Source organism: Vidua macroura, chromosome Z (genome assembly GCF_024509145.1).
Source record: "Vidua macroura isolate BioBank_ID:100142 chromosome Z, ASM2450914v1, whole genome shotgun sequence".
Lineage (NCBI taxonomy): Eukaryota > Metazoa > Chordata > Aves > Passeriformes > Viduidae > Vidua > Vidua macroura.
Window position 1 is genome coordinate 79,636,912 of NC_071611.1, and position 7,027 is coordinate 79,643,938.

Here is a 7,027-nt window from a genome sequence, read left to right on the forward strand (position 1 = left end):
GGGGCAAGTTGCTGTGGGTGCGTTTTGGGATGAAGCCTGCAGCTTTGGAAATGGCATTAGTGGCTCGGGTGGGGGTGAAGCTGCAAGTCCTTGACTGCTGTCTTGTGTTGCTGAGAAGAGGAAGGACATCTTGGAGTTGTGGCTGCTGTATTTGACGTCAAAGGGGCAAGTTTGTGGTGGGGGAGCTGCGTGGGCCCAAAGGACCCAGGGGTGCCGGTCAAGAGCAGCTGAAGGTGGGCCAGCGCGTGGCCAGGGAGCCAAGAAGGCCAAGGGCGTCCTGGCCTGTGTCAGCAAGAGTGGGGCAGCAGGAGCAGGGCAGTGAGCGTCCCCCTGGGCTGGGCAGCGCTGCGGCCACAGCTGGGAGTGCTGTGCCCAGTTGTGGGCCCTTGTGAAGCAGAAAGTCCTTGAGGGGCTGGAGCATGTGCAGAGGAGGACACGGGAGCTGGGGAAGGCTGTGGAGTGCAAGGCCAAGGAGGAGGTGCTGAGGGAGCTTTAGCCTGGACAACGGGAGGCTCGTCAGGGCCCTTCAGGCACACTTCCATAGATCCATAGAGGACAGCGCTCACCCCAAGGCCTGCTTCCCTGCCAAATCTCCCCGCTCTGCATCCAAGTGCTTTAGCCATCTGAGGAGGTGACACTTCCAATTTGTGGTTTCTTGGCTTGCTAGGAGGAGAAGCCCTGCTGATTTTCTCTCTTCCCAGCAAGCAAAGATGCTTCTGCACAAGCTTTCCTGCCCTTTTCCTGCACCGAATGGGATTCTGATCCACTTTTAGTTTTCCATGTCTGCCGCAGCAATAGCAAAGGCCTTGCTGGCTATTTCCTACTTTTCCATTTCACAGCTTTCAAGAGCTAAAAGCTCCCTTGTGCAGAGGCACTGTGCCTTGCAGATAGCAGCCATGGAGGACTATCAAATTCCTAGGCAAACAGAGTTCTCTTGAATTAGCCCATTTTAATCTGGCCGGAGTGACTTAGAATGCCATTGCTAAGAATGCTGATGATTTCTCCTTCAAAGAGGTGGTTGTAGATGCCAGGAGAAAGGAGGTGCTAAACGATAGGTAACGGCCTGTCCCTCATGTTTCTCTCCTGCCACAGATGACAGAAGCAGCAGCAGTCTCTGCCCTGGCTCCCTCTGCTCCTGGAGAAGAAGCCAAGGAGGAGCAAAAGGAGCAAGATGACCACAAGCCTGCAGCTGTGGTCACAGCAGAGCCTGATGCTTCCAAGAGAGTAAGTGCCAGTTGTGGGTGGTGCTGTCTTTAGTGCAAGGCAGAGCTGCAAGTTTCTGAGCAGCCAGCACTTGCTGTTGCTGGCTGAGGATGCTGAGTGCTGGAATCCCGCAGGACGCGGCCATTTCCTGCAGGCAGGGACAGCTAGAAATTGGCCTTTGGCCTGTCACCTTGAGGCACCCAAGAGCTGGGGGCTGCGGCTCAGCTTCTGCCTGCTTGCCTCAGTGAAGCTCTGTCTCTGGGCTTCTGCAGGGCCGTGGCCAAGGGCACAGGTGCTCGTGCTGGAGGTCACAGGGCTTTCTTTAGTTGTTTTCCCTTTGTGCAAAGGTGTGTTTGGCTTGTGGAAGTGTTCTGCAGTTTTCTGGAACAGTTCTTCGCTTGTACAGTCTCTTTTGGCTTTTGATAAGCTGCAAGGAGATGATTGCGTTGTCCATGAAGCTGGGGCAGGCCATTCTTGTGGGGTGAGGCCAAAGGAAGCAAGTGCCTCTTTGGGAAGGCTTCTTGCCAGGCAAAAAGCAGAAGGGGCAAGTTGCTGTGGGTGCGTTTTGGGATGAAGCCTGCAGCTTTGGAAATGGCATTAGTGCCTCGGGTGGGGGTGAAGCTGCAAGTCCTTGACTGCTGTCTTGTGTTGCTGAGAAGAGGAAGGACATCTTGGAATTGTGGCTGCTGTATTTGACGTCAAATGGGCAAGTTTGTGCTGGGGGAGCTGCATGGGCCCAAAGGACCCAGGGGTGCCGGTCAAGAGCAGCTGAAGGTGGGCCAGCACGTGGCCAGGGAGCCAGGAAGGCCAAGGGCGTCCTGGCCTGTGTCAGCAAGAGTGGGGCAGCAGGAGCAGGGCAGTGAGTGTCCCCCTGGGCTGGGCAGCGCTGCAGGCACAGCTGGGAGTGCTGTGCCCAGTTGTGGGCCCCTGTGAAGCAGAAAGTCCTTGAGGGGCTGGAGCGTGTGCAGAGGAGGACACGGGAGCTGGGGAAGGCTGTGGAGCGCAAGGCCAAGGAGGAGGTGCTGAGGGAGCTTTAGCCTGGACAACGGGAGGCTCGTCAGGGCCCTTCAGGCACACTTCCATAGATCCATAGAGGACAGCGCTCACCCCAAGGCCTGCTTCCCTGCCAAACCTCCCCGCTCTGCATCCAAGTGCTTTAGCCATCTGAGCAGGTGACACTTCCAATTTGTGGTTTCTTGGCTTGCTAGGAGGAGAAGCCCTGCTGATTTTCTCTCTTCCCAGCAAGCAAAGATGCTTCTGCACAAGCTTTCCTGCCCTTTTCCTGCACCGAATGGGATTCTGATCCACTTTTAGTTTTCCATGTCTGCCGCAGCAATAGCAAAGGCCTTGCTGGCTATTTCCTACTTTTCCATTTCACAGCTTTCAAGAGCTAAAAGCTCCCTTGTGCAGAGGCACTGTGCCTTGCAGATAGCAGCCATGGAGGACTATCAAATTCCTAGGCAAACAGAGTTCTCTTGAATTAGCCCATTTTAATCTGGCCGGAGTGACTTAGAATGCCATTGCTAAGAATGCTGATGATTTCTCCTTCAAAGAGGTGGTTGTAGATGCCAGGAGAAAGGAGGTGCTAAACGATAGGTAACGGCCTGTCCCTCATGTTTCTCTCTTGCCACAGATGACAGAAGCAGCAGCAGTCTCTGCCCCGGCTCCCTCTGCTCCTGGAGAAGAAGCCAAAGAGGAGCAAAAGGAGCAAGATGACCACGAGCCTGCAGCTGTGGTCACAGCAGAGCCTGATGCTTCCAAGAGAGTAAGTGCCAGTTGTGGGTGGTGCTGTCTTTAGTGCAAGGCAGAGCTGCAAGTTTCTGAGCAGCCAGCACTTGCTGTTGCTGGCTGAGGATACTGAGTGCTGGAATCCCGCAGGACGCGGCCATTTCCTGCAGGCAGGGACAGCTAGAAATTGGCCTTTGGCCTGTCACCTTGAGGCACCCAAGAGCTGGGGGCTGCGGCTCAGCTTCTGCCTGCTTGGCTCAGTGAAGCTCTGTCTCTGGGCTTCTGCAGGGCCGTGGCCAAGGGCACAGGTGCTCGTGCTGGAGGTCACAGGGCTTTCTTTAGTTGTTTTCCCTTTGTGCAAAGGTGTGTTTGGCTTGTGGAAGTGTTCTGCAGTTTTCTGGAGCAGTTCTTCGCTTGTACAGTCTCTTTTGGCTTTTGATAAGCTGCAAGGAGATGATTGCGTTGTCCATGAAGCTGGGGCAGGCCATTCTTGTGGGGTGAGGCCAAAGGAAGCAAGTGCCTCTTTGGGAAGGCTTCTTGCCTGGCAAAAAGCAGAAGGGGCAAGTTGCTGTGGGTGCGTTTTGGGATGAAGCCTGCAGCTTTGGAAATGGCATTAGTGGCTCGGGTGGGGGTGAAGCTGCAAGTCCTTGACTGCTGTCTTGTGTTGCTGAGAAGAGGAAGGACATCTTGGAGTTGTGGCTGCTGTATTTGACGTCAAAGGGGCAAGTTTGTGGTGGGGGAGCTGCGTGGGCCCAAAGGACCCAGGGGTGCCGGTCAAGAGCAGCTGAAGGTGGGCCAGCGCGTGGCCAGGGAGCCAAGAAGGCCAAGGGCGTCCTGGCCTGTGTCAGCAAGAGTGGGGCAGCAGGAGCAGGGCAGTGAGCGTCCCCCTGGGCTGGGCAGCGCTGCGGCCACAGCTGGGAGTGCTGTGCCCAGTTGTGGGCCCTTGTGAAGCAGAAAGTCCTTGAGGGGCTGGAGCATGTGCAGAGGAGGACACGGGAGCTGGGGAAGGCTGTGGAGTGCAAGGCCAAGGAGGAGGTGCTGAGGGAGCTTTAGCCTGGACAACGGGAGGCTCGTCAGGGCCCTTCAGGCACACTTCCATAGATCCATAGAGGACAGCGCTCACCCCAAGGCCTGCTTCCCTGCCAAATCTCCCCGCTCTGCATCCAAGTGCTTTAGCCATCTGAGGAGGTGACACTTCCAATTTGTGGTTTCTTGGCTTGCTAGGAGGAGAAGCCCTGCTGATTTTCTCTCTTCCCAGCAAGCAAAGATGCTTCTGCACAAGCTTTCCTGCCCTTTTCCTGCACCGAATGGGATTCTGATCCACTTTTACTTTTCCATGTCTGCCGCAGCAATAGCAAAGGCCTTGCTGGCTATTTCCTACTTTTCCATTTCACAGCTTTCAAGAGCTAAAAGCTCCCTTGTGCAGAGGCACTGTGCCTTGCAGATAGCAGCCATGGAGGACTATCAAATTCCTAGGCAAACAGAGTTCTCTTGAATTAGCCCATTTTAATCTGGCCGGAGTGACTTAGAATGCCATTGCTAAGAATGCTGATGATTTCTCCTTCAAAGAGGTGGTTGTAGATGCCAGGAGAAAGGAGGTGCTAAACGATAGGTAACGGCCTGTCCCTCATGTTTCTCTCCTGCCACAGATGACAGAAGCAGCAGCAGTCTCTGCCCTGGCTCCCTCTGCTCCTGGAGAAGAAGCCAAGGAGGAGCAAAAGGAGCAAGACGACCACAAGCCTGCAGCTGTGGTCACAGCAGAGCCTGATGCTTCCAAGAGAGTAAGTGCCAGTTGTGGGTGGTGCTGTCTTTAGTGCAAGGCAGAGCTGCAAGTTTCTGAGCAGCCAGCACTTGCTGTTGCTGGCTGAGGATGCTGAGTGCTGGAATCCCGCAGGACGCGGCCATTTCCTGCAGGCAGGGACAGCTAGAAATTGGCCTTTGGCCTGTCACCTTCAGGCACCCAAGAGCTGGGGGCTGCGGCTCAGCTTCTGCCTGCTTGCCTCAGTGAAGCTCTGTCTCTGGGCTTCTGCAGGGCCGTGGCCAAGGGCACAGGTGCTCGTGCTGGAGGTCACAGGGCTTTCTTTAGTTGTTTTCCCTTTCTGCAAAGGTGTGTTTGGCTTGTGGAAGTGTTCTGCAGTTTTCTGCAGCAGTTCTTCACTTGTACAGTCTCTTTTGGCTTTTGATAAGCTGCAAGGAGATATTTGCGTTGTCCATGAAGCTGGGGCAGGCCATTCTTGTGGGGTGAGGCCAAAGGAAGCAAGTGCCTTGTAGGGAAGGCTTCTTGCCTGCCAAAAAGCAGAAGGGGCAAGTTGCTGTGGGTGCGTTTTGGGATGAAGCCTGCAGCTTTGGAAATGGCATTAGTGCCTCGGGTGGGGGTGAAGCTGCAAGTCCTTGACTGCTGTCTTGTGTTGCTGAGAAGAGGAAGGACATCTTGGAATTGTGGCTGCTGTATTTGACGTCAAAGGGGCAAGTTTGTGCTGGGGGAGCTGCATGGGCCCAAAGGACCCAGGGGTGCCGGTCAAGAGCAGCTGAAGGTGGGCCAGCACGTGGCCAGGGAGCCAGGAAGGCCAAGGGCGTCCTGGCCTGTGTCAGCAAGAGTGGGGCAGCAGGAGCAGGGCAGTGAGTGTCCCCCTGGGCTGGGCAGCGCTGCAGGCACAGCTGGGAGTGCTGTGCCCAGTTGTGGGCCCCTGTGAAGCAGAAAGTCCTTGAGGGGCTGGAGCGTGTGCAGAGGAGGACACGGGAGCTGGGGAAGGCTGTGGAGCGCAAGGCCAAGGAGGAGGTGCTGAGGGAGCTTTAGCCTGGACAACGGGAGGCTCGTCAGGGCCCTTCAGGCACACTTCCATAGATCCATAGAGGACAGCGCTCACCCCAAGGCCTGCTTCCCTGCCAAACCTCCCCGCTCTGCATCCAAGTGCTTTAGCCATCTGAGCAGGTGACACTTCCAATTTGTGGTTTCTTGGCTTGCTAGGAGGAGAAGCCCTGCTGATTTTCTCTCTTCCCAGCAAGCAAAGATGCTTCTGCACAAGCTTTCCTGCCCTTTTCCTGCACCGAATGGGATTCTGATCCACTTTTACTTTTCCATGTCTGCCGCAGCAATAGCAAAGGCCTTGCTGGCTATTTCCTACTTTTCCATTTCACAGCTTTCAAGAGCTAAAAGCTCCCTTGTGCAGAGGCACTGTGCCTTGCAGATAGCAGCCATGGAGGACTATCAAATTCCTAGGCAAACAGAGTTCTCTTGAATTAGCCCATTTTAATCTGGCCGGAGTGACTTAGAATGCCATTGCTAAGAATGCTGATGATTTCTCCTTCAAAGAGGTGGTTGTAGATGCCAGGAGAAAGGAGGTGCTAAACGATAGGTAACGGCCTGTCCCTCATGTTTCTCTCTTGCCACAGATGACAGAAGCAGCAGCAGTCTCTGCCCCGGTTCCCTCTGCTCCTGGAGAAGAAGCCAAAGAGGAGCAAAAGGAGCAAGATGACCACGAGCCTGCAGCTGTGGTCACAGCAGAGCCTGATGCTTCCAAGAGAGTAAGTGCCAGTTGTGGGTGGTGCTGTCTTTAGTGCAAGGCAGAGCTGCAAGTTTCTGAGCAGCCAGCACTTGCTGTTGCTGGCTGAGGATGCTGAGTGCTGGAATCCCGCAGGACGCGGCCATTTCCTGCAGGCAGGGACAGCTAGAAATTGGCCTTTGGCCTGTCACCTTGAGGCACCCAAGAGCTGGGGGCTGCGGCTCAGCTTCTGCCTGCTTGGCTCAGTGAAGCTCTGTCTCTGGGCTTCTGCAGGGCCGTGGCCAAGGGCACAGGTGCTCGTGCTGGAGGTCACGGGGCTTTCTTTAGTTGTTTTCCCTTTGTGCAAAGGTGTGTTTGGCTTGTGGAAGTGTTCTGCAGTTTTCTGGAGCAGTTCTTCGCTTGTACAGTCTCTTTTGGCTTTTGATAAGCTGCAAGGAGATGATTGCGTTGTCCATGAAGCTGGGGCAGGCCATTCTTGTGGGGTGAGGCCAAAGGAAGCAAGTGCCTCTTTGGGAAGGCTTCTTGTCAGGCAAAAAGCAGAAGGGGCGAGTTTCTGTGGATGCGTTTTGGGATGAAGCCTGCATTAGCCTCGG